Source organism: Dreissena polymorpha, chromosome 9, assembly GCF_020536995.1.
Source record: "Dreissena polymorpha isolate Duluth1 chromosome 9, UMN_Dpol_1.0, whole genome shotgun sequence".
NCBI classification, from domain to species: Eukaryota; Metazoa; Mollusca; class Bivalvia; order Myida; family Dreissenidae; genus Dreissena; species Dreissena polymorpha.
The window spans coordinates 95,450,178-95,477,620 of record NC_068363.1 but is presented as its reverse complement, the minus strand read 5'-3'; the positions used below and the strand labels follow the sequence as shown (position 1 = coordinate 95,477,620).

Below are 27,443 nucleotides of genomic sequence, written 5' to 3'. Positions count from 1 at the left end.
ACCCCGCCGACCCTAAAGTTTGTAAGGGTATATAATAGTTAATTTTTTTTTTTTTTAATATACAAAATCGATCCCTTCCCTATGAGACCGTTGCCCTAAACACAGAATTGATTTTGTTTGGCTTCAGTAGAGAATTGCAGAACATTGTTCAAACAACAGTTACTCTAAGATATCCAAACTGCCATTCCAGTTCCAGATCAGAATTACAAACGCTGCAACAGGCAAGTGGTTTGACCGTTGTGTGGAACCCGAAGAAAGAATTTATAATTTCACGTTTGCTCATTGAATTGTTTAAACAGTATTCTTTCATGTCTTTCTTCATTGCTGTGGACGCAAAGTCTCCTTGGTTGAAGTACAGGATGGCCTGTGCATCTGTGCCCGTTCTTCAAGCTCGTCCAATTTTTTGGTCATATGCTGAAAAAAATAAGACAATTTGACACTGTGTTTCAAGTTGTTAGCACTTGTTAATCGTGTTATATATTTTACATAACATAAAACATTTTCTATTCATGTTCATTTGTTTAACTACAAAGTTGAATCAGAAGTAAGTTTTTATAATCATATTTGTAAAGTCACTAGATAAAGCACATATCATACTTTCAACAATTAATTGTAGTGTAATGTAAAAAAAACTTTTGAAGAAATTGATTTTTTTCGCTGATCATTCATTTAACATGCTCAAATCATTTTAAATCATATTTCTGATCAAATATTGTTATGAATTTAACTTAGTAAAGATCAATTTTTGTGAAAGGATCCATTACAAGGTATCCTGTTATGCATGTTTTAAAAACCTGAGATAATCAACATACATGTATTTATTATAGTATTTACCTTTCTTGTTAAGATATAGTTTAATCCGACAGTAATGATAATGATGTATATATATATATATATATATATATATATATATATATATATATATATATATATATATATATATATATATATATAATATATGTCATGTCACTGATAATCTAGAAGTTGTTTTAATGAAATTTAATATAAGTATTACTCTCTCTGTATAATCCAAGGTCTCATAAAAATAACTTGTAAATTAATAAGTAATGACTGAAATGTGAAAAATTCCTTCATTAATAAGCGTTGAAATAAAACATACTTTCCAGTGACGCGGTTGGACCAGCATAATAACCCTCTGCACATGTTTGAGAACTGCTCCCATGCATAGGGCCACTGTTGAATTTCTGTTCGACTTAATTATGAGTCAAATGGGGCATTATGCAATTGGCTTTTGTTAACTGGAAAGAATGACCTCCTTCAGCTGAAAATACAACAAACTTTATATTATTTTGTATATCATTGTTATATATTTAAACAAGGTTGTAAATTATGGTTGTCGCCATCATAAATGAGTGACTTACCGCACTTAAACTGTCTTATAGGTTGCGGTAGTGTAGTGGATGTGAAGTTAAAAAATACAAAATAGAGGTTGTAACTTGTGTATAGTCTTTTGCGAATAGATCAAGATAATTATTCAGCTGCATCATTTTATGTTATGCAATTAAATGCTGATATTAAAAGTGACAACATTTATTTACGTTTGTATTTTAAACATGCAACTATTTTAACTTGCAATGCTTTAATGAATAAAACTATGCAAGTCAGATGTGTCGCCTGACTAAAGATTAAGGGTCAACAATAAAACTGTTAATAAGTTTCATTTATAATCATTGTTGTTGTGTTTTTTTTTGCAGTGTTCACAACATCTTTAAATATCTGTCAGTCATTTGGTCTGAGAGACTTATATTATTTGTCGGTCCGAACAAATTATTGTCAGTCCAACAAAGTAAAAGCAAATGATATCCAAATAATTGTCATTCCAACAAAGTAAAAGCAAATAATATCCAAATACTATATTTCTAAAATGTTATGAATAATTTTTTGTGTATCATATATATTGTATTATGTTTCTACTGATGCATCTGAACATGACTTTTAAAGGAATATTTATGAACAACAGATAAATTTGCCTCATATATTCTTGTCAGTGAGTCGGACTGACATTCTTGTCAGTAAGTCGGACTGACAATATGTAATCTTTTGTCAGTCCTTCACACAATTTATCAGTCAGGACTGAAGGACTGACTCAGGATGACAAAGTTTTTCTCCGGACAAGCAAACAGGGAACATGACCGCCAACGCCGACGAGTCAACCCTTCATATTTCCTTTTCAGGAGACACAAACATTATGCATTTTTGAATACAGTGTTAGCTTGTCGACCGACAACTGTATCTGGTCGGAAACAAGTGTTTAATTATGTTTTGGGAATTCACAGATCTACACTTATTATTATTTAAAATATGTAATCATGAAACAGACGAGCTACAAAAACACATTTTAATTTTTCTTCTTTACGCGAGGGCAGCCATCTTGTTTTCAAAAGTTGTTCCAATATGACGGCCACCTACGTACATCAGAGAGACGATGTGGTGTAGCCCACTGTCCGAAGCATTCAGATTGATAAGAATAGTCACATCACTCAGACCTCAAAACCAGCAGGCTGTATCCGCTCTGACATAAACAAAAGAGCAGTGACTCTAGGTCGCTCACCTGAGACAAGTACAAACTAAGAGTGCGTGACGGATCTTCTTACAGAAACCTTTTATCAAGTCATTTGGTAATATTTTTTTCAAACAAGAATGTTTATAAATTGCTTTTGAAAATAGAAATCAAAGATAAGTCGAGGATAACGTTGGCTAGGATCTCATCACTAGTGTCTGGGTTGACATATACGAAACGTAGACAAACCTCTCGAATTGTAGCATTGGCATCTGTGAACGATGATTTGTAAACGATTAATAGCACGGTGTCATTGTGAATATTATATTTGATATCTAATTGTATTCATCATCAACAGTAATTTCAATTTCAATATGAAAGGAACTTAAAGGTATATAAATAAATATAATCACCGTTCCTATGTTAGTAATGCATATATATCTATAAATCGTATAAACTGTTATGTTATGTGTTGTATTGTGTATCAATCTAGGCGCTTCAATTAAAAAGTTGACATTTGTTGTGAGTTCACGGAGCTTATTGTTTGGAAACCAAATATTTTAAACGAAAAACAATTTGCCGAAATATATTTGTTAAAGATTTGCAATTCTCTATTGTTGCCGACGAAATCTTGGTTGCATGAGCAAATTAAATACCATCATATTTGAGCCTCGTTCTGTGAATAGTGGGTTAAATGCATGTGCTTAACGTGTCGTCCCAGATTAACCTGTGCAGTTCATATTGGCTAATCAGTGACGAAACATCCCGCCGAAACTGTATTTTCGTCAAGAAGAGTCTTCCTTTAAACGAAAAATACAATTAAAGCGGAATGTGTCGTCCCTGATAAGCCTGTGCGGAATGCTTGGCTAATCTTTGACGACACTTTACGCACATGAATCAAAAACCCTTTTCACAGAGCTAGGCTCAATTTTTATATTTTTATATAAATGGCAATCGGCGACATGACGTCTTACATCAGCATGTCAATCGCGTGACATAGATAATCAGAGATGATCCCCACTGCCGATCTTTTGTTCCATGACTCGAACATCGACAGCTTGTTTGGAAATGGTATGTGGCAACGTTTGATTTTTTCTCACCACTTAGATAACATATACATACTTGTTTTTGAATGCGTAGTAAGAGATATAGGAAATATTCGATGATCAAACACTTTTTTAAGATTCGCTCTGTGTTTCTGATTTAAAAAAAATAACTAAAATGAACCGACACCGTTGCTTTTTCAAGCTTGTGAAATTAGAATGCCTCGACGTTTCCCAACAAAAGTATTACAGACTTAAAAATACACGAGCCGCGTCATGCAAAAAAGGTCTTATGCCATATGCGACAATGTAAGCTCGAGACCAGCCTGTGCATTCGCGAAATTTTAACATGGGCTACGCGGTCCGTTTTAAAGTCATGCAAGTTCTGGAGCTTCACTGGCAGCATTTGGCATATATATTAGTGGTGATGTTATTGTTGCTGATAATGTTGCTGATGATGGTTATGATAATGATAATAAAGATGACGGCACAGACGACAAAGGCGACGATGATGATGACGATGATAATGTCAACTATTATCGATTTTTATTATTATATAGTTACGGCAGATGACATCCAAGAGGCATTCGGGCGGGAAAGAACGATTGACGTCAACTCGTTTCTAGACGAGGCAGACGCGACGTAATGTGCAGACGACTTGTAGGTGAACTTTAAATAATTTTGAAAGTACTTAGCTAGTTTCAATATGCAAAGTCCATTCTTAAATGTCATGTTTTCTGTTTATTAGTATCTTTCTTTTTATCACGAAAAAAACGACATGATTTTTTTCTACAAAGTGGTCATTTATAATAACATGAGATTCTATTTCACAGATTTGTCAACAAAACGATTTGTGCAAGCTCGTATTCTTTGATAAAATTTTAGCAAAATAATCAAATGAACGTTTTACGTATTGCACCGATGCATATCTGGTCAGTCATTCATTAATAGGCGATCGCTACATTATGGAATTCTTGTTCACGCGTGAGTTGCAATGCATCTATGCACAAACTATGATGGCATTGCGGTTATGATTCATAAAAAAATGTTGTTGTGTAGGCGTTTGCATGTTTAAAAGAAACGTTCAATACACGTGCATTCAATATTATTGTCTGAACGCTTTTTATTGTAGTTTAAGTATGAGAGGTATATCATTATCGTATGTGGTTAAGTTCATAATTATTTAATAATCCACAGAACAAGAACTAAATATCAATTATAAATATCAAGTGAGCGTAAATAATTATATAGAATGGGAGACAACTGTTCAACAAATGTTCATACGTCGAAGTTGACACCCTTGATTTGCTTGCAGTGAATGTATACGACTCAAGAAGTAGCTGTCGTTGTTTTTGTTGTTGGTGGTGTTGTTGTAGCATTCCAAAAATTGTTTAAAAAATAACATTATTAAATTCTCATATTTCAAATGCATTTAACCCAATATACTCATAGTGCAATAAAATTACGACTTAAAGTTTAAGCCAGGTTGATGCACCGCTGTGTGTCAGCGTTATGTATGGAAATTTAAGTTCGTGAAAGCATTTGGTTGATGCTCTGATAGGGATTTTGTTTGTCATGCAATGCAAATGTTGTCACCCTGTCCTGATATTCGATATCGCAGCCTTATTATCGAAACATCTTATCTTATTTATAAGAATAACTTCATCGTTCAAAATATATAAGCTTCGTTTAAAAAAAACACATTTGTATTGATTATAAAACCCAGTCAGTGTGCAGCCGAAAGCTAACAGGTATAATTGCCCTATCTTCAAGATATGGATAAGATTTCACGTCGAACATTTTGTTATATTACTGTCAGAAGAAAACATGTGAGCCTCGCTCTGAGAAAACAGGGACGACACTTTCCGTTTTAATGGTATTTGTCGTTTAAAATAAGTATCTGCTAAGCGAAAATCCACTTTAGGCGGAAAATGTCGGCCCTTATCAGCCTGTGCGGACTGCACGGCCTAATAATGGACGATACTTTACGCAGATGCTTAAGCCCCACTCTTTAAGAGCAAGACTCGTTTGTTATATAAAATCTCACTCTTCGGTGAAAAGCTATCGCCACATAAAAGTTATAAAGTTAACTTCTCATTTACATATTTCCAGCAGATAACAAGACACCTTATGTAGGTGTGCAAACATGTCGATGTTAAAAGTGGCAATGAAGCGCAACTCCGGGCTAGTTTTTCATAATTCAAATTCTAATTGAAGTGTACATGTTTTTCTATATTCACTGCCGAGTCAGGCGCATCCGAGCGTTTCATCGGGATTAAAATCATTGAGAGCAGCGTGCGTGACCTTTTACCAAGGTTACAATACCATCCGGTCACGTGGTCATTTGGTTACAAAACACGTAAGGCATGTGATGTGATGTATGAAATACATAATGACGTTAACTTATATTGACGTTCTTCATATACATACACAGTTAATAAACTATGCAGCAGGAACTTAAAATGCAATTGTTTAAAGGGATCGCGTTCTGGGAAAACTTGGCTTAATGCATGTGCAAAAAGTGTCGTCCCATATTAGCGTGTGCAATCCGCTGATCTGTTACGACACTTTACGCACATGCAATAAGCCCAGTTTCCCTACACGAGGTCAAATATATACTTTGGGATTATCGGTTTATGTTCTGCTTGCTAGCAATTTGGGGTCAATATTTAGCTGGTAATTGGTAGCTCAGTTGGCAGAGCGGAGGAATCTTAATAAAGAGTATTGAGTTTAAAACCTTGCTTGTGTCAACATTCGTCGAAAACCCCATTGTTTCTACACCTATTTCTGACTTAAGTTTGTCAGTTAATTGTCAGTTACCGGCAGAAGTGTGTGCAATATGAACTGGTAAACGCGCTTAGCTCGCCGAGCAATAAAGTGCCAATAGGTTTTGCCTGAAATAACAACGACACAATGTTCAACACACACATAAACCGTCTTAGGTCCCCTTATTTGTTCTTTATACAAACAAATCAATGTAGTCTTAAGGGATAGAATGAATGTCTTTAACAAGGGCTAAATACTGTAAAATCAGTAATATCCGTAGGCATGAAATTTCGTGTTTAAAAAAGAACTTCATCTTGGAAATGTAGATTCGTGGATTTCCGATTTAAACTTAAAGCGCTGAAGGCACTGAAGTTGTTAGCTATTGCAAACTCTAAGACACAACCCATTTTTTTAAATTATCTTATAGCTTTTTAAATCGAAAGTTTGAAATGAACACAACCCATTCAAATTTATAAAGAGTGTGTCTTAATGCACAGGTCGAGATGTGTGCGCACTGTTTGTCACCATATGCATGTTATATAGATAAATGTCTTAGCGGGGTGACCTTATTACAGCCCCACTAAGAAAACTCGCAGCGAGTAAAGTCGATATATAAAGCGAATTTTAATACGAAATAAACGCTTATCACTTTCTTGCTGATATTGCTAGAAAGTGAACGGCATTTACACAATTGAAACAAGTAATAAAGGGTATAATACGGCGAAAAATACCTGTCTCCGCATGGAAGCCTCCATCTTGTTTGTCACGTGATTACCCTCTCTTTGTAAATGCATCTTAAGATTCTTAGAATCATTAAAGTAAATCGTACACGGAATATAATCAAGTTTCGAATTAAGCAAACATAAGCAGTATTATTCACTGTTTCTTTTTGTGCTTGCTTTTATCGGTATGTTTACGCGCAATTGTCGGTTATACGAAACTCCCGATTGTTATCATAACATTAATTATCGAGTTATTAAAAAAAATCTATGGCCCCGATACTATTAATGGATAGAAAACATATTAATAGTACCAATTATCTCCAAGTTGATGACTTAATGTTGTTAAGTCAAGATGAATGAATTTGACCTGAAATTTGTTCATTTAAACGTCAGTCTAAAAGCTTGAAATACGAATATGCGATATGCCTTTAAGGAAACAGCTCGCTTTGGTTATACAATATTTCATGTTTAGGTCAATGGAATGTGGGCGTGTTCAATTACTTAGCGATGTATTTCGTATGATTTCACATATTAACTTGCTACTAATATGAACCGTACAATCCACAACGGGTGCTGCCTCAATGAACCGTACAATCCACAACGGGTGCTGCCACATTACAAGTACTTGCTACTAATATGAATGTGCATTGTAAACGGGTGCTGCCTCATTACATGTACTTGCTTCAAATATGAATATGCATATAATCCACAACAGGTGCTGCCTCATTACATGTACTTGCTACTAATATGAATGTGCATTGTCTTACTCCATATTTATAATCACCACGAAAATTATCATTATGAAAATCGTGATAATCACGATAATTATCATGATCATCATCATTTGAAGTCGTAATAATCAGTATCATCGTCAGCAGCAGCAGCATCGCCAGCAGCAGCTATATAAGAAGCATCAGCATCGTCGTCCTCATCATAATCTTCATCATCCTCGTCGTCGTCGCGCAGCAGCAGCAGCACAAACAAATCTCCATCATCACAACCACCATCACCTCTTCCATCATCATCACAACCAGTTATGTGGCCTCCACCAACATCAAAAATAACTCAGTCACAACCAGTTATGTGTCCTCCACCAGCATCAACAAAAACTCGATTACAACCAGTTATGTGGCCTCCACCAGCATCAACAATAACTCAATCACAACCAGTTATGTGGCCTCCACCAGCATCAGCAATAACTCAATCACAACCAGTTATGTGGCCTCCACCAGCATCAACAATAACTCAATCACAACCAGTTATGTGGCCTGCAACAGCATCAACAATAACTCAATCACAACCAGTTATGTGACTTCCTCCAACATCAACAATAACTAAATCACAACCAGTTATGTGGCCTCCACCAGCATCAACAATAACTCAATCACAACCAGTTATGTGGCCTGCAACAGCATCAACACTAACTCAATCACAACCAGTTATGTGGCCTCCACCAGCATCAACTATAACTCAATCACAACCAATTATGTGGCCTCCACCAACATCAACAATAACTCAATCACAACCAGTTATGTGGCCTCCACCAGCATCAACAATAACTCAATCACAACCAGTTATGTGGCCTCCACCAGCATCAACAATAACTCAATCACCAACCAGTTTTGTGGCCTCCACCAGCATCAACAATAACTCAATCACAACCAGTTATGTGGCCTCCACCAGCAACAACAATAACTCAATCACCAACCAGTTTTGTGGCCTCCACCAGCATCAACAATAAATAAATCACAACCAGTAATGTGGCTTCCACCAGCATCAACAATAACTCAATCACAACCAGTTATGTGGCCTCCACCAGCATCAACCATAACTCAATCACAACCAGTTATGTGGCCTCCACCAGCATCAACAATAACTCAATCACAACCAGTTATGTGGCCTCCACCAGCATCAACAATAACTCAATCACCACCATTTATGTGGACTCTACCAGCAACAACAATAACGCAATCACCACCAGTTATGTGGCCTCTACCAGCATCAACAATAACTCAATCACAAACAGTTATGTGGCCTCCACCAGCATCAACAATAACTCAATCACCACCATTTATGTAAACTCTACCAGCAACAACAATAACGCAATCACCACCAGTTATATGGCCTTTACCAGCATCAACAATAACTCAATCACAAACAGTTATGTGGCCTCCAACAGCATCAACAATAACTCAATCACAACCAGTTATTCTGCTGTTTTATAAACATAAGCTGACATTTTCTGCATGATGCCTTACACATGATAGTTAAATTGGACTTTTTTTATTGTAAAAATAGCTTACTAAGCTATTTTAGAATAACATATTTATTCAGTCAATAAATATCAGTCCAACGATAGCATGGCAGCGATGCCAAGAGGGCTCAGCAAAACGTGGTTTTCCTTGCTTTTTAATTGACTTAAAGGGACTTGTTCACAGTTTGTCAAAATTTGAATTTTTCTACTTTTTATCACAGATTCAAGAACTAAATAAACAATGTACACCAGTGTGCGAAATTACACTTATGCCACCGACTTATACTGAATATACACTTTCGTTTACAAAAAAGTCATCATAAGAAATTGATAAAGTAATAAAGTGTCTCAGACGCGAAACGATTTAAAATTTCGATGTCTGGTGTCATCGTTATATTATGTAACAACACGTGGTTGGTTATACGAACTATAAAATAAAAAGTCAACCCATGTGAAGACGGATTGTCAGGTCCGCACATCATGTAGTCGTAAAGACTCAAGGACGACCCGAACATTAACTCTGAATTACACACACACACACACACACACACACACACACACACACACACACACACACACACACACACACACACACACACACACACACACACACACACACACACACACACACACACACACACACACACACACACACACACACACACACACACACACACACACACACACACACACACACACACACACACACACACACACACACACACACACACACACACACACACACACACACACACTCACACGCACATACACACACACACACACACACACGCGCGTAAAGACGGATGGCTGAGTGGTTTCGGAGCTTGGCTTTTACTCCATGGGTCAGTGGTTCGAGCCCTGGTATGGTTATTTTATTTTTTTAAACTTGTATTCTTGTTTTTATATTTGAGCTGTTTAGTCCTGATGTTGATATTTATCAATTTTAAGCATTTAATGACAAACTTCAAAATATGCCAGAATCTGTGAACAAGTCTCTTTAAACCGTAGACCCGACCTTAAATGTATACTTATTTAATGATGTTGTAAATTAAGTCTAGGTAATAACGACAGGTCGGCACAGAATGTAGTCGTGAAGACTCGGCGACGACTTGTAAATAAACTCTGAATTACACACACACATTCTAGGTAATAACGAATATCCTGTTAAGAAAAAGATTGCAAGATAAAGATAGTTTAGACAGTTTATTTTCATATACAATAGGGCAGAAACGCCTACACATAGTCAAAATATAGCCTTATCAAATGTATGTCAAAGTATTGACGGTACAGGTATGGTTGCACTTAAGAAATGCATAATACAATGCAGTACAATTATATACCTAACATAATTTCACAGTAGAAAATTAAGGTTAACACTATTAACAAAAGACAGTGCGAACAATAAGTACACGAATATGTACATATTAGTAGCTGATACATAACATTTTATTTATTCACGCATATATACAGAATTATATGTACATAATTTTTTTATATAAACCATGTACTGAGAAAACGGGGTTTAATGTTCGTGCGTAAAGCGTCGTCCCAGATTAGCTTGTGAAGTGCGCATAGGCTAATTAGGGACGATATTTTTCGACTAAAGGTTTCGGAAAGAAGACACTTCCTTTAAACGAAAACTTCCATAAAAGTGGAAAGTGTCGTCCCTGATAAGCCTGTACGCACTGCACAGGCCAATCTGGGACGACACTTTACGCTCATGCACGAAGCCTAGTTTCGCAAAGAACAATGCTCATATGGTAAACGTCATCTTCTGTGGCTGCTACAGCTAAACCACCACCGCCAAAACTAAATCGAGCTATTGGTGTCGTATCGATTACTACTAGTGACAGATTGATTTCTTCTTATGATATTGCGTATTGTTTCACTTCAATGGTAATATCATTTTAAAATTCTCAGCATAATTAAAGTAAGTCGTATCATTGATCGTATAGCATCAGATGACTTTTTGCGACCGGAAACATGCATTGTCATATGACGCATTGTATGGAAAACGCATATAATAATGGATAATTTATTTAACCGCTGTTATCTAATTTCAATGTTCCTTTATGTATAATAGCTTGCGTATACTTGTGTACGTATTTTGCGTGCAAATAATTTGCATACATTGCCCAACATTTCTTCCTGTATGTGGGAGGTTATTATATAAGAAAAAAAAATCTGTTTATAATGGGTGGGGTTAGACATCTGGGAAGGGATCTGGGGCGTATATTCGCAGAATAATTATTATTCTCGATACGAACATTATCCTTCAATTTTATTTCAACGACAGTTAAGCGATCGTTCCCAAAAAGTGTTTATTGATATGTTTTAAGTCAAAATGGCGTGTTTTTTTAAGATTCGCATTTTTAGTGATTTCCGAGTGGGTGGTAACAAAGACATCAGTTTATACAATAGAAACATATATAACCCAATCCAGTGAGATTAATGCAATGTGTACACAACCGACTGTAAAATCCCCATATTTTCTTTTGAAGGCAATCGCTAGCGTCTAGGAGTCGTAAATTGCATGAACAGTGGCACTTCTTACAGAACTGTGATACATTTCGCAACACCGTATTTAGAGACCGATTGCGGTTTTCTTTATCGAACGCGTCCAAGTTCCACCGTTAATTATATGGGCAGGTATATAATGACATGATTTGTTTGTTAATAATATCGGCGTGAGTCAGGTATTCTATTAATAGATGTGAAACCTAGGTTCAAGATTGAGTTCATTGCCTGTCCGTCTAGCACCGTTTGTTGGCAGACGCACTCGTAAAATCGACCATGGTTCTCCGCCGGCTTGTGGTAACTTGAAATGTCGTATTGGTGCGAATGGACACTTATAGCGATTAAAAATAATCACTCGCGAGTTATTTAGGTTAGAAATCTGTAAATCCGAATTCTCACTAGATCGCTGAAGAAAATGAGCAAAATATGCAAGCATATTTCTAGCCTTTCATTAATTGTATCATATAGTGTGTAATAGGGAATCCATTTTAAAATGAATTTATTCTCTTCCAATGGCTGCAATAAAAAAGCCAAATATTGCAAAAAACTGAAGCAAACAATATCTAGGCAAGCTTATAAGACAAACGCCCCCCCCCCCCCCACCACATAAAGTACAACCCTTTACATAAAAAGCTTCGGCAACACATTATTAGTTAGCTTTCTAGAAATAACCACAAAGGTATGTCAGATATAACTATATGTCAGTAACTCAATGCGATGAAACGGGAATCTTCAGCAAAGATCGGCACTGCTTTTGAATTTTCCACGATTGGTTTCACAATGATTTACTGGTATGTAACTCCTAGCAAATAATCCGTTTCACACCTACGTGACCGAACACATGCGCGCGCAGATACGCTTATAAGCCACCACACGCGTATTCGAATATTCGTTTGCACACATGTGGTTTCGTACCGATGTGCCCGTTTTTACGAGCACGAACACAAACAAACACCATTTTTATATGTTCTTGAAGGTAAACAGTTTGCACGCACTACTTGAATAACTCGAAAAAAAACGCAAACCACAAACGCTGTTTTTCCAATGTTTTTATTTCAACAACGCTTTTGTTATCAAACTTAAAATAAAATCGAAAAAAAACAACAACACGTAATTGCCGTTTAAGTCGGTACCCATATCAGATTTCAAATAATTACCGTCTAATGCAGTTCCCGGTAGCTTGCATACCTAATGAACTAATAGCACGGAGGTGCTATACTTTGTCGCCTATCCCTACGATCCATCCACATTTAAGTGCATTCCTGTCGCCTATCCCTACGATCTATCCACATTTAAGTGCATTCCGCGCGTGTTTCCTTTATTTAAACAGTATACAGTTTATATTTTATTTAATTTGATTGTAACTCGATATTCAGCGGTAAATATGATGGTAGGGCTGGCAGCAAATTGGGTATTGGCGAAATATTTTGATGAATTTCTTAAACCGAATAAAATTTTGTTATTGTTATTTTTTTAAATATTCAGAGAATCGCCTGTCCTTGGTTGATCATTCCTAAACGTACTTTCGTGATAGGGTTATGCATACAATACAAAGCATGACTATAAATATAATGAAGCAATACTAGTTTTCTAGGAACGCATCAGGAATGCACATGATTGTTTATTGGAACATAAACAACGGTGAGTGAGCGATCTATAATGTGAAAATTAAATTGTTTCAAAACGTACACAAATATTTTTCAATTGAGTTTAAACAAAACGAATATATGTTAATTATTTGCGTTTTTTTTTGTTTTATTTTAATTTTAGAACGATAGTTTTTTGTCAAAGGAAACTTAGCGATATAAAATTTGAGTTTTTAATAAAAAAGGTTTTTTGCATGTATGACTTAAAATATTTTCTCTCATCTACGAGTACACGTAAACTGATAATACAATTCAGTACTACTATGTTATAATATTGTTCTTGTTGTAATGTAAAGGACGCATTGTAAAACGTTAAAAAAACTAATGTGTTGTATGCATTTAACGAATTGCGCCATCGAATCATATGACATAACATTGTGCTTATTTCGCCAATCGATAAAATTATAGAAACAAATTTCCGTCTTTATGTTATTGCCGTCAATTAAAAAGACTTGTTGAATTTTGCATTTTTAAAAGTTCGTCTTTAAATGCTTTAAATTGTCAAATGTAAACATTGGAACTAAATAGCTCAAGTATAAAACAAGAATGAAATTAATGAAAGAAAAAAATAGAAAAATAGCTTAACCACACTTGGGTTCGAACCACTGACCCTGGGAGTAATAGGCTAGCGCCGAAACCACTCAGACATCCGTGCTACAAAAAGATTCATTTATGTTATACTTTATATAAGAAATCCATTTAATGTCACCAAATATAACGACAACAGATCTCTCCAATTTGTTAAATCGTTTCGCTTTATAATTTCATCAATTTCTAACGCTAATTATTCGTAAACGAAAATGTATTTTATATATGAGTCTCCGTCATTGATGTTATTTCGCTCACATATGTACATTGTTCATTAATGTTTTGAATATGTGACAAAAAAATAGAAAATTCTCATTTTGACAAACTGTGAACAAGTCACTTTAAAGGGGCATATTGGCGTTTAATAATATTTTGTCATATTTACAAAATTCTTTAAAAAATATTTATTAAATGGCTGCTAACACATATGTCTCGTTATTATAAAGGCTCAATACAATGTCTTTTTTTTATTTAAAAAGTTGTCCCTTGGGACACTTCTAGCGCATGTAGCGGGTTCGTGAAAATCAGTAGAGGAAGTAGTAAAATTGTTTTGAATGGAATATAAATAAAGTGCCTCATATCCCGTGCGCTATCAATAACGAAACTTAAGTGTTTCTACCGAAAAAAGATCGAATTTACATTGTTTTAAATACATTTCTATATTTATGGGGAAATACCGTTAATATGCAACATATTCCCCAATCCAGTCTATTTATATGTATCTATTTATATTACTATATAAGGATTGCTAATATCTTAAGGAAAATAAAGCACGTGGATCCTTTCAATGCAACCATTCAGGTGACTAAGTTATATCTCATTTAGAGAATTTTCTTAGATTTTCTTCCTTAAATGATGAATAAAGGATGAGTTGTTGAACTGAAAAATGCGTCACTCTATCAATCTATTGTTTCCGCCTACGTTAATATCCTAAGTGGATTACGTAATTATCACGATAGTAAATGCATAACGCTTAAAGGCGAAATAATATGTAAAAATACACAGTAAATCATTGTATGTGGAATTAAGCTGTAACAATTGTAATTTATAATTGTTTCGGATACTTGATATTTGTAATGTTTATTTATAATTGTTATGTATAATTGATATGTGTAATGTTTATTTATAATTGTTATGTGTGACCTGAGTTGTGTACACCGTTGAATCATATAGATAAACAAAGCCCATTTGAAGATACAATTGTCTATAAGAAATATGATGATGAAAAAACCATGCGTCTAACATAATAAGTGAATAATATATTTTCCAGAAACGCAACTTCACTAATATATATATAAACTGTCATATGTGTGCAAATTACCTTTAATATTCCTTAGTTATGACACGTTTACAAAACTTTTTTCTGTTAATCTTTTAAATGCATATTTAACAGATAAATTGTCTTGTACCTATGACCTCTATAGTTAATATCGCTTATATATAATCGTTTCATACTTATGAAATATTTATGGATTACTTCCTGTTCGTAATTCTAACTATAACCAGGGTACAAACAAAGGGATTCGCAACTGCAAAGGTCACTGCTTTTACAAGATTGACGCAGATCACATGCAAATACTTGTATGGAATCGTTTCAATAATGAAATACGGCATTTCTCCGAGCTATTTTCATTCAACCCGGAAGGCCAATTACACATTTAATACAAAATAATAAATGATTTTCCGCAGGCTGCCTGAATTTTGATTAGAAACTAAAAATAATCGAGTGGCTCCGAATATTTACAAAGCTCCTACGTTTTATATATGCATTGAACCACTAGCTCTTCGTGACCCCAAGGCCCTACTTGAAGCGTCCACCACCTAGTACGACGTCCGTAGACTCCAACCCTCTGAAGAAACTCTTAACGTGCAACATGAACTCTGCAGCCCGGGCAGCACCGTTCAAAGTCAACGTCAATACCCAAATGCTCCAGAGTACTGTTTTTTAGACTATCTTTCCTTTTCTTCAGATGTTGTCCCGCTCGCATCTGCAAAAGAGGTGACAAATTTACCAATTTGCGAGTCTTAATATACTCGAACACAGCGCCACCTAGCCAACGGAAAGGCATGATCCGTAAACTAACGATGATACCGAATTCCCTTCGTACTCTTCGGAGATTACCGATCATGAATTTGGCCATCATTACCACAGAAACAAGCCGAATATACATGCAAGCTTTTACTAGACACATTCCTAAAATACCAAATGTTCTTACCATGCTTAATAAATCACGTTTAACCAGCCAATTAACTTACTACGTGAATTACAAGCTACACATTCATATTGCTTACTTGGCAAATGTAAAATTAAGGGAGGTAGTTATACTGTCTCAGAGCAGAAACGCAAAGCAGCTATTTCGACCACGAATCCTTTCGTCATATTTACATCAGAAAATGTAGTGTAACCAGTTTCATTTTCGGTTTTGATAGTTTTGTAAACACCGTAAATTCATTTTCAAAAGTGGACAATAACATAGTAAAATAATGTTGGGAAAGTAAATCATTTAGAAGATAGGTCAAAATCTACAATAAATAAACGTGCTCTTCAAAATGTCGGCATCAAGTTTGGCGCTAGTTTAACGAGCGTCGTATACAGCCTCATAACAGAAGACGGATCACGATTTGGAAGGTTAAGTAGTAGTACAAGCCAGGGTGGTGACTAATACACACGGAATCTATCTGGCGGAGAATTACCGATATAGTCGATATATCACGCTTGAGATATTCTGATCCAGAGTGACTTACGCGGTATTTCCTGCTCAAAATGGCGTCGACTAATAACGCATCAAAATTGTTTTCCGTTTGTTTGAGGTTTTCTTTGGGAAAAATATTTAAACACTTGTGACAATGATGTCTTCACATGAAGGATCATTTAATCAGGTAAGATCTTTATTGAATTTGGCAATACTTAATTTTGGTAAACAGTGGCTTGATTTAGCTATAATCGAAACAGATAGCGGTGACCCGGACATACAATGCCCTGTTGTTAAAAACGTTGTTGTTTGTTACACATATGAAATGGCAGGAAGATTAAAATTATACATATGTCTCAACAAAGTTCAGCAAGCATTATCACATTTTAATTTCACAAAGTCCTGATGATATATTAGTAGAAGATCTTAATGGCTGTCGGCTTTAATGGCACCAGGGTTTTTCGGCACCAGTGAAATTAGCTTTATTCGGATCCAATGCCAGCCTTTTTTTGGGCCAAAATATCGGAATTATTCGTTCCCATTTTAAATTGAAATAGATCGGTTTAAACATATTTGTCGATACTCTTTATAACTATGAGGTATTGTTTATTACAGTATAACATAACTGTTATAAATGTTTATTACAATTGGCAGAATTGTTTTTTTCTTTTTTTCTTTCTGTTATTTGCTTCAGGTATGTCATAAATAGCAAACTATCGTTTAGTTGTAATTATACATGTAACAGTTAGTTATTTCATTTCAATTCCAATTCGGCAAGTTTATTGCATATATGATGAAATATAAACAATAAATATATATATATATATATACACACATGAAAATAAAAGTCATGGTCGAACAGAAAAGCAACAGTACACAACACAAATAAAACAGATAAAACAAATGCCTATACAATCATAAATTGTAAACAAATTTGTTAACACATGATTACATTAAAAATGGTATATATTTAATCCAACATTTCTCATAAGCAATCAACTTAACATATTTTGTACTAATTGAGAGCATAGAACTTTTATTGGCGTGATGCCATAAACCGCGAATGCATAAATTAGAAGGTGTTGTTTCCTACTCTGACCCACTTCATTAAGGGCTGACCGCTCAGCCGTGAGGGCGATGTGGGCAGTTGCTTCATGATATTTAATCTGTGATAAAGCTGTTGTATCGCTTCTAAGTGCAGTAGGGGGTATTGTGTTTCACAAACACGGCTCTTCTTTTTACTGTTTATATTCAGACATTGCATTTACAGCGATAATATATATTGATATCGTCCCTAACCCGCAAAAGTTACCAAACTCAATTTATTTAAATTTTAAGGAGGAAGAACAAACTTCACAATTTTTAAAAAAGAGTCTTGATGAAGGTAAAACTTTGAAAAATACGTAAAAGGTAGTTTGAAAGGTAAATATATTATATTGTCAAATTCCAAAAAATCGTAATATTCAAAAATCCTTCCTTTATCTTACTGTTTAGCCTGAAGTTTAGAAATTATTGAACTCAATTTTATCAAACCAATGAATATTCATCAGAAATCCACGAACTTATCGGAATTACTGATATGTAAGATTAGTATATAATTGGATGCATAAAACAAATTATCGATTTCGACTGAAACTGTATTGTAGATTAGATTGATGACAATACAACAGAAGTCACCCAACAACACTATTTAGTAAACGTCACGCCTACCTTAATGACAACTTCAATTCAATCAATGCTCATAAACTTCAAATTACAACAAAATTCATTTCCGTTGCCTGTTATCCCACTCCTTCATCAAAATTTAATTCAAACCACACTTTTTTAAAACTTGTACCAACTTCTAACTATTCGATACCAAACACACGTTTAACGAAATTGAATGATTAGTCGGAGAAATGTATTTGATTACTGCAGAAGTTTCCAATAATGCTTCACAAACACACACTCCGAAAATAGGTTATGGATTCGTTCGATGCTTACAAAATTAAGTTACTGTAAAATAAACAACCTCGTCCAAATTGTTGTCACTAGAACGCATAGTCTAGATAAATCTGGTGTGTTTCGTAATAAAAATGACGTCACAGGAGATACGTAATAAATTGCGTAATCAATTGAATGAAAATAAATCTACCGAAAGTTGGTTCTGTAATAAATTTAAGTGAAGGAACACAATCTAATGATATTAATATAAACGATAAAACACGGGAGAGCTGGGCCGGACGTCTATAAATGGTCCTATCCACATAATGGTCCACGGACCACAGACCCTCGGGCCGTTTTGGCGGCAGCGGGCCGATAATAGACGTCCGGACCTGCTAAGCCGTGTGTTATTGTCTAATTATCACGTATCTTATGTGACGTAATTTCTGTGACAAAACACATCAGTTTAAGTTTATTGATCACCGTTGGCTAAGACTGAGTGTGGACAACATTTTGTTCAGTATAAGCCGCGCGATCCCATTCTTTTAGGATATGACAATTCGGCCCGGCTCAGAGGACCAATATAATTTATATTGGCCCGCTAGATAGGAATAATGGCCCGCTCGCGAAGTCATTTTGTTACTTTGTATAGTAACGATATGTAATATAGCTTATTAAGATCAGAACACGTGTTAACGGACTGCAATCTGTAGTTATCTACTTTAATGTAGTGAACCTTCCTTCGGTAAAATCTAAAATCTGTTAATAAATTCATAGTGCTTCATGAAAGCCTTTAAATGTGTTAGTTAATCACAATTTATTTACTACAATAATGTAAATAGTTATTAGGACATACATTATTTTTATTACACATGTATATTGCTTTAATTGTCCCCGTCCGAAATCTAACAGTAAAGCTAAAAGATTTAGCGGAGGGGTTATTGTGTATTATAAAATCTGTTACAAAAATTATTTTCACCTATTAAACATTGATCATAAAGGATTAATCTGGTATAAACTTGATAAACAGTTCTTACAATCTGATATAGATTCCTATTTTTGCGTTTGTTATATTCCTTCGGAAGATTCGGCAGTTTATAAAAATGTGAATTCTGTTTTGTATGATTTTGATTTTTATTAATGTCTAGATACTGAAATACGAAAATATTGTGCTAAAGGTAATATCTATTTACTAGGTGACCTGAATAGTCGCACGAGAAATTTACCAGATTATATTACTGACCTAAATCTTGAAAGATATGTAGATTTACCCGAGTCCGTTATGTCTGGAGCGGATCTACCTGCATGTAAAAATCATGACAATGGGTTCAATAACTATGGATCGAAATTGTTATCTCTTTGCAAGGGAAATAGTCTTTGTATTTTAAATGGCCGTAAATACGAGGGTGCATGTACGTATAATGCTATTTATAGAAATAGACCAGTGTCTAGCCTAGTAGATTACGTAATTTATAATATAGAATGTTATTATAATATCTCTAATATGTGTGTTCTAGATACAATTAATGAATATTCTGATCACTGTCTATTGACATTTTCTCTTTCTTGTTGTATATCAGATGTGCCAATCGAATATGTAGAATTTGAAAAAATTGTATGAAACTCGTCAGAAAATGATGATTTTTTAAACATTTTACAAGACAAATGTACTGTTTTTGACGAAATAAACCAGAAATTGTAAGCTGGTGTTTATAATATTGATCAATGTATTAAATGTTTCTCTGATACTGTATATGACATTTCATTCGCATGTTATGTAAAACGTACAATAATCGTCCCAGACATAAAAAAAACGCAAGTCGCTATGGCAAGGTGCCTGTACCACATGGCTTTTTCGGCTATGTGTGGGACAATCGGATGTCAACAAAACGTCGCTTCAGGTAACGTTTTTGATAATTTCGTCATTAATTCAAAACCATTTACAAAAAAAACAAAGACGAGTGCCCGGTCATTGTCAAAATACACAACTTTGTTAAGTTTGCACAAAATTAATAAAGTATTTTTTCCAAAAATTGAAACCGCGTGTTTGAAAACACATGAAGTGAAATGCTATGTGTGGTATATTTTTTATTCGATCAACAAAAACGTTGATTATAATATTGTCGAAGGTTTAAAAAAATAGGGCGGACATTGTAATTCTTCATAAACATACTTTGATATAAAAATACCATCTTTGTAAAGATGCTCAGGTTTAAGATGCCTTAAACACTGTTTGCGTTTCCTGTTAGCGTTGCTTGAACAATAATGTATTGTGCTTGTTTGTGTTTTTGTGTAATGTCAGTTTGTGCCAAGGATCATTTTGATCCGCAGCTGCCACCAATTGAATAACGATTTATAGACCTCAAGATTACATGTTTTGTTAGATATTTTCTTATCAACTCAATTTGATGACATCACTTCAAAGCAATCCCTGGTGAATCTGTAGCTGCTTGTGTGGCCATTCATATCCCATGTGACCACCAGTTTCCCATCTAAACATAATATTTCATAGGCTGTTATTACCAATATAATTAACAATTACAAGTTGAAAGTGTTTTACGTACAAACCACACAATACATTTGTATAGTTCAGTCGTTTTCACGGATTATTCTACTAGGTAAATTGGAAACAACATATCTAAATGGAATAAGTGGTAAATAAAATGTTTTCTCATTTTTTTAATTTTCATATCGTATTCGATATCTTGTGTATTTAATCTTTACCGCGAAAACTACACACAAAAAGTTACATCATACTAAAATGAAATCGAATTGATAGTGTCGTTCCATTTCCCGTTGAACAAGTATCGCAAGATATATAATATAGGTTAAACTAAAAGAAGAAATGAATAAATACCAAAATGACCGATGACAGTACCAGGACCACTATTGTCAATGCATCCATTTTTCCAAGCCGGTCCCCTGCGTACCCGGCAGCCTCGTGATAGCAGATAAGCGTCATTACTCTCCTGAAACAATGACCCGTACGGCCTTTCGCAGCGCCTCCTTGTGTCAGCACGGATAAATTTTATATCGTCCTGGTAACGATATGTGATAAAATGATTTAAAGTAACAGGCGACGTAAATGTCAGTATTTAAGGCAACACGTAGTACTGATGTCATATTGGTTGTATTTTAAAACGTCAACAAAAACCATATGTCAGTAAGGTCATTTGTAGTTCATAGTGTACTGCAACACTCACACATGCCATCACTCATCAGATTGTTTTGTGGTACAGAAGACATTGTTTAAACAACATAATGATCGTTCAATAAAAAAAAACGTTAAGAAATCGTTTATACCTCATCCAAAACTGACAGACTGGTTTTTAACGACAATTTCAATTGAAGTCCCTGTGAAGCCAAATGTGACTGTAAAAATAATAATACAGTTCTTTCCTGAGCTTATGTTTTGAAAATGATCGTTCAATAAAAAAAAACGTTAAGAAATCGTTTATACCTCATCCAAAACTGACAGACTGGTTTTTAACGACAATTTCAATTGAAGTCCCTGTGAAGCCAAATGTGACTGTAAAAATAATAATACAGTTCTTTCCTGAGCTTATATTTTGAAAATCTACTATTATTAACACATAATATACTGCCATATCCTTTATGATACGATACTCTACAAGTGGATTTCATTAAATATAGCGATACATTAATAGTTAGTTAGTTAGCTAACTCATTAGCTAACGACATCTTTAATCTGTTAAGTTATAGGATATATTGTCAACGATTTTAGCGGTTTTACCTCAAAGAACCCATTGCGAGCAAGCCTCCTTCCATCTTTGTACAAATACATCTTTGACTGGCTTATCGTTGACATGTTGTGTATGAAAGACTTCAACAGAAAAATAAAACAAACAGGTAAACAACAAACATGTCAATTAATTCACACAACCTTTGTACCAGTACCAAGTATTATTAAATTTGGATGGCTTTAAAGTTAAGCACCGATACACACTTCTTTTAGAATTGTATGGCATTTTAATTTAAGACTACTACGTAAAATTGTTAAATGACAACACTTAATATACTTTGTTGCATTTTCCAACGCCGATGAAAAACAATTCAAAGTCTCTCTTGTCAATTTCTTCAACAGCTTATGATATGTGAGACACGGTCTGCAAAATTGAGTTATTCCGCATTTGAACATGAAACACTACACATATCAGTAAATATGTTGACAGCAGAGCGATATCAGAACTACCGTTCTGAAGCCAGACCGGATTTTACACATAAAAATAATTTAGGTCATTTATTTATTAGTGTCAATAATCGGAACAAAACTTTTAACAGTTTTACAAAGTCACAATTCGAGTACCTGTTCCACTTTACTTTCGTCCTGAATGTCTGGTCCTGCATGTAGTAATGTATCCGTAGGACAACCATCAGTGATGACAATTATTTTCGGAGATAAATTTAAGCCGTTTACACTTGGAACTAGGGGAAATGCATGATATGTAATTATATGCGTAAAATATTGAAATAATGAAACTACATAAACATTATCAAGAGAATCATTCATATAAGTTTTAAAACATATTTCGTACACATCGATTCCATATATGTCATGTTATAGTTGCTTTCGTGACTAATAAAGATTTATTGTTAACATTCTGAAACATTTTTATTACGCTGTTTACGGTATATATATATATATATACATGTCCCTCTTTTGTTATAGTACGGCTCATACCATATCTTCTTTTAGCAATATGGGCTGTTTCCATACTGATTAACATGCCGCCATAAAGTGGACTTGGTCCGCCTAATGTTAGTACCTCTGCAGATGATATAAATGAATATAGTAGAAAATATATAGTCATATATACATTCATGTAGTTATCGTTTATTGCAATATACCAGTGCATATCAACCACAGATAATACGATGTTAATGCGAACGCTATGAAAGGTGTTATAAAAATTTCAAAAAATCTTATTCTGATGGCAAGCCATTGTTACTCCAGAGAGATGATTTAAGCACATTGTGTAGATGAACACTTATTGATAATTTTATCAACTTATGCAATATAAATTGTTTACTTATCGACCTAGTGTGAAATTTTTCATTTATCTAACATTTAATACAACGTTTGAATTAACATACGTATGTGCTCATTAATGTCGTCATAGTTATTCGTCAATGCCTTCTGTATCTTTGTTTCATGCCCGAATGTTGTCACAGCAATGTATTCATCTAACAATCTTTCGTCGTTTGTTTTCAGTTCTTTTAGTTCTATAAAAAAAGTTAAGCATTCACAAAATAATGGGATAATTATTTACAGAACAGAACAACTCTTTATTTTCACCCAAGTATACAAGGTATACAATAAGGGCAACATGAAAAAAACAGGTTTTAACAATATTATCCGGTTCAATTTGATCAGTTATAGCATGCATAATGTAAACATATAATACAATACTATAATACACGATACAAAGGGAAATTATTAAATGGAGTGTTCAAACACATTCAATTTTAACTAGTTCGTTGGGAGGAGGGAGTGGACATGTCTTTACATGTATATATACAATAGTTATATATCGAGATGATGAATCCGGCAGACAATGATGAAAACAGAAAATGGGAAGTCTTTTTTAAGTATTGGGCTTTATAAGTAGATTTAATTCAAGGTCAATCACTAGTAGTCGTAGTTAGGTGTAACCTGAGTTTATTTTTCGAGAGAGAGAGAAAAGTCCACAGTTGCGATATTTGAATAATATGTACACTATACATAATAAACAGTTAACATGCACAGAGCAATCCAATACAACACAGATTTTATACTGTATATTGTCGGGAGGCATATTAACAAAATAACATTTGCTGTGAGTAGCAATTAACACCGACATTTATGGATAGCTTTCATTTTATTTACATTAGCTATATTTATTATGTACATTTTTATCCGATGTTGGCAAACATACAGTTTGATTCTAAGAAAAAAAAGGATAACTTATATACAGCTGCAAAAACATAAACATAGAAAGGCAGTATAGTAACGTGTAGCCCGTTCCGGGAATAATTTATTTGTTCGTTCGCGCTTTAGAGTAACGAGTGCAAAAAAAGAACATCGGAAGACGAACTCGTGACAGCAATTATCGGATAAATTTAAGCTAAAGGATGGAACGTACCGTTATAGCGCCAGGTAAGCAGGTAATTTATTTATTAAATAAGCATATTAAGTAAATTGGTGTACGGTATCATTTAATAGTCTACTATTTAACTGTCTTTGTTAAGCAGAAAATAAATTATCTCCCTTGAAGTTGACATAAAACAATGAAATAAATAAACGATAAAGAATCCGTTACTGGAGAAGCAATACGGAACAACAATAAACATATAATACATTGATAATGGTTGTCATTTGTCAACTTGGGAAGAACAGGAGGCATTAGGTTGGACATATAATGCGACAAGAATACATGTATGATAGTAATGGGATTAAATGGGGGTACCGGATGAAATGGTAGTGGAGTGGTGTGACATTACTGTTGTTTAAAACTTTGAAGGATTATGTTTAAGAATTTGCACACTTCTTTAAGTTGTGTTGTTGAAGTTGTTGATAGAACTGTTTGAAGAGTTAGGCTTGAAGTTGGTGTGTTGAATACACTTAAATACTGTTCTCTTTGTGTTTGAAGGTAGGGGCAAAATAAAATGTAGTGTTCGTCACTTCCAACCTGGTCATTTGTACATTTTGTGCATTTTCTTTCAGCGTATGGGGTGCCATCGTATCTACCTGTTTCGACTGGAAGGTTATGGTTAGCTGTTCTGATTTTGAACAGGCTACTTCGCTCACGCTGAGGCAGAAGTGTAACGTATTTTTCCAGTTCAATGTTCTCTTTGAATATTCTAATATTCTATATGTTCTGGTTTTGTTTGAGGTAGTGAGACTGTTCTGCCATGTAGCTTTATATTCTTCTATTAATTTGTTTTTAATGATTTTATTTGTTTTTATAGTAGTATTCAACTGGTGTTGGTTGTGCCATAAGTCTATAAAACATGTTGCATTGAGAATTTCTTTTATTTTATTTATCCATTTGAAGTTATTGTCAGGGAGAATCATCATATAGTTATATATCTGCGCTGCAAACTTATTTTGTTTCCCGTTAAGTATTCTAGTCCAGAAAGATATCATTTTTGCTTGAATTGTAATTTATATTGGGTACCTTCAAGCTCTCCGTGTAAGAAAGATATAGGTGTTGAAGTTTTAGCATGTGTGATTTTTCTTAAAAATTTATTGTGGATTCTTTCTAGTATATCAATGTTTTCGTATCGAAATATTTCAGATCCGTAGGTCAGAATAGGGAGCACAGTGTGGTCAAAGAGCTTTATAATGAGGTCGATTGGGAGGCTGGCATTGTTTGCCCTTGTAAAAAGTAAGTGCATGGCTTTGGTTGCTTGTTCTGCTATATGTTTGCGTGCTTTAACCTAACCTTAGTAAGATATCTTCATCTAAATTGAATAAGCTTTTGGATATAGAAACCCAGAGTATGTATTCCGAGTTATTTGGGACAGCGTGAACATATTGGCTAATATTGTATTTTATATATATACCAATGCCTCCTGATTTTCTTCTATAATTTTGCATCCTGTGTTTGGATATTAAATGGAAGCCATTAAGATCAACAATGTCATATTCATCAAGATGTGTTTCTGAAATGCAAAACAAGTCATACATATTTACAAAGTCAACAAATTCAGGGTAATTTAAACGTTTTTTAGGCCACTTACATTCAGACAATATAGTTTTAAGTTTATTTCTGATTTCAGGTTACGCAGAGCGCCTCTCCCCCCTTGGGCCTATTTGTGAGAGTTCGAGGGATTTGCACAGTTCGTGTTCAGGGGATCCAAATTAACATCGTTTTCATTAGTGATTGTGTGTGCAGTTTGGAGAGTTCTGGAATTAACACCTGCTGCAGATCGATCAGTGTTTTTTTGGGTGTTCGTTGACTTTGATGTCCATGGGCGCTGGAAAGCGGATTCCCCCGAGGCAGACGATCTTTGGTTTATCGGGGCGTGTGTGCGTCTTTTGCTGGAGCAGAAGATTCAGATTGAGGACGCCTGGAGATGTGTGTATGACCATTTGACGAGGAGGTTATTTTGTTGGTGTGGATTTCCTGGACTGTTGGATTTAGGGCTCCTTCATAGTGCTCTATGGACTGTGTATTGTGGACTTGACTGTGCTGCGTGACTTGTGGAGTGGGCACCTCATCGCCAGAAGCGGACTTATGGTTCCCTTCAAATTGTTGGGATTTTGAACTAAGTGATTTTGGACTATAGTTGCTGTTTGGAGAATAGTTGTGCTGCGTGGCATGTGGAATGGACGTCTCATCGCCATAAACGGATTTGTGGTTCACTTCGAATTGGTGGGGTTTCAAACTAGGTGATTGGTGACTATAGTTGCCGTTTGGAGAATGGTGGGCATTGGTCGTGATTCTGTCGCCATTTAGGACTTGGCTCCAATCAGGGAACATGTCTGCCACGACACGACCATCTGCCACTATCTTTGCTGGGAAGACAATGCTTATTTTGCTCTTTGGATGCATACCACGGAGTCTTTTGAGCTCTGACCACATAGTTTTGCGAGCATTAACAATCTCTTTTGGGAAGTCTCTATTTATGGGAAAATGTGTATTTCTTAATTTATTTGCATTTGCCAATATAAGCTCTGTGTTTCTAAAGTCAAGGAAATAAACGATGATAGCTCTTGTAGAATTTGAGCGGAATCTACCTAGCCTGTGTGCTCTAGGGATTGCAG

The 27,443-nt window shown here is 34.9% G+C and overlaps 1 long non-coding RNA gene across 2 annotated transcripts; it reads right to left on the bottom strand.

Moving 5' to 3' along the window:
- Window positions 1-20,871: 20,871 nt before the first annotated feature.
- On the bottom strand, window positions 20,872-23,842 carry LOC127844147 (uncharacterized). Of its 2 annotated transcripts, none has more exons than XR_008032580.1 (8): window positions 23,789-23,842; window positions 23,376-23,462; window positions 23,001-23,119; window positions 22,714-22,800; window positions 22,428-22,517; window positions 22,134-22,202; window positions 21,531-21,711; window positions 20,872-21,165 (listed from the first exon to the last, which is right to left on the bottom strand). It is a non-coding gene; the product is annotated as an uncharacterized LOC127844147 (long non-coding RNA). The 2 variants fall into 2 exon arrangements; XR_008032581.1 differs by lacking the exon at window positions 22,134-22,202 and adding an exon at window positions 21,977-22,045.
- Window positions 23,843-27,443: the final 3,601 nt, after the last annotated feature.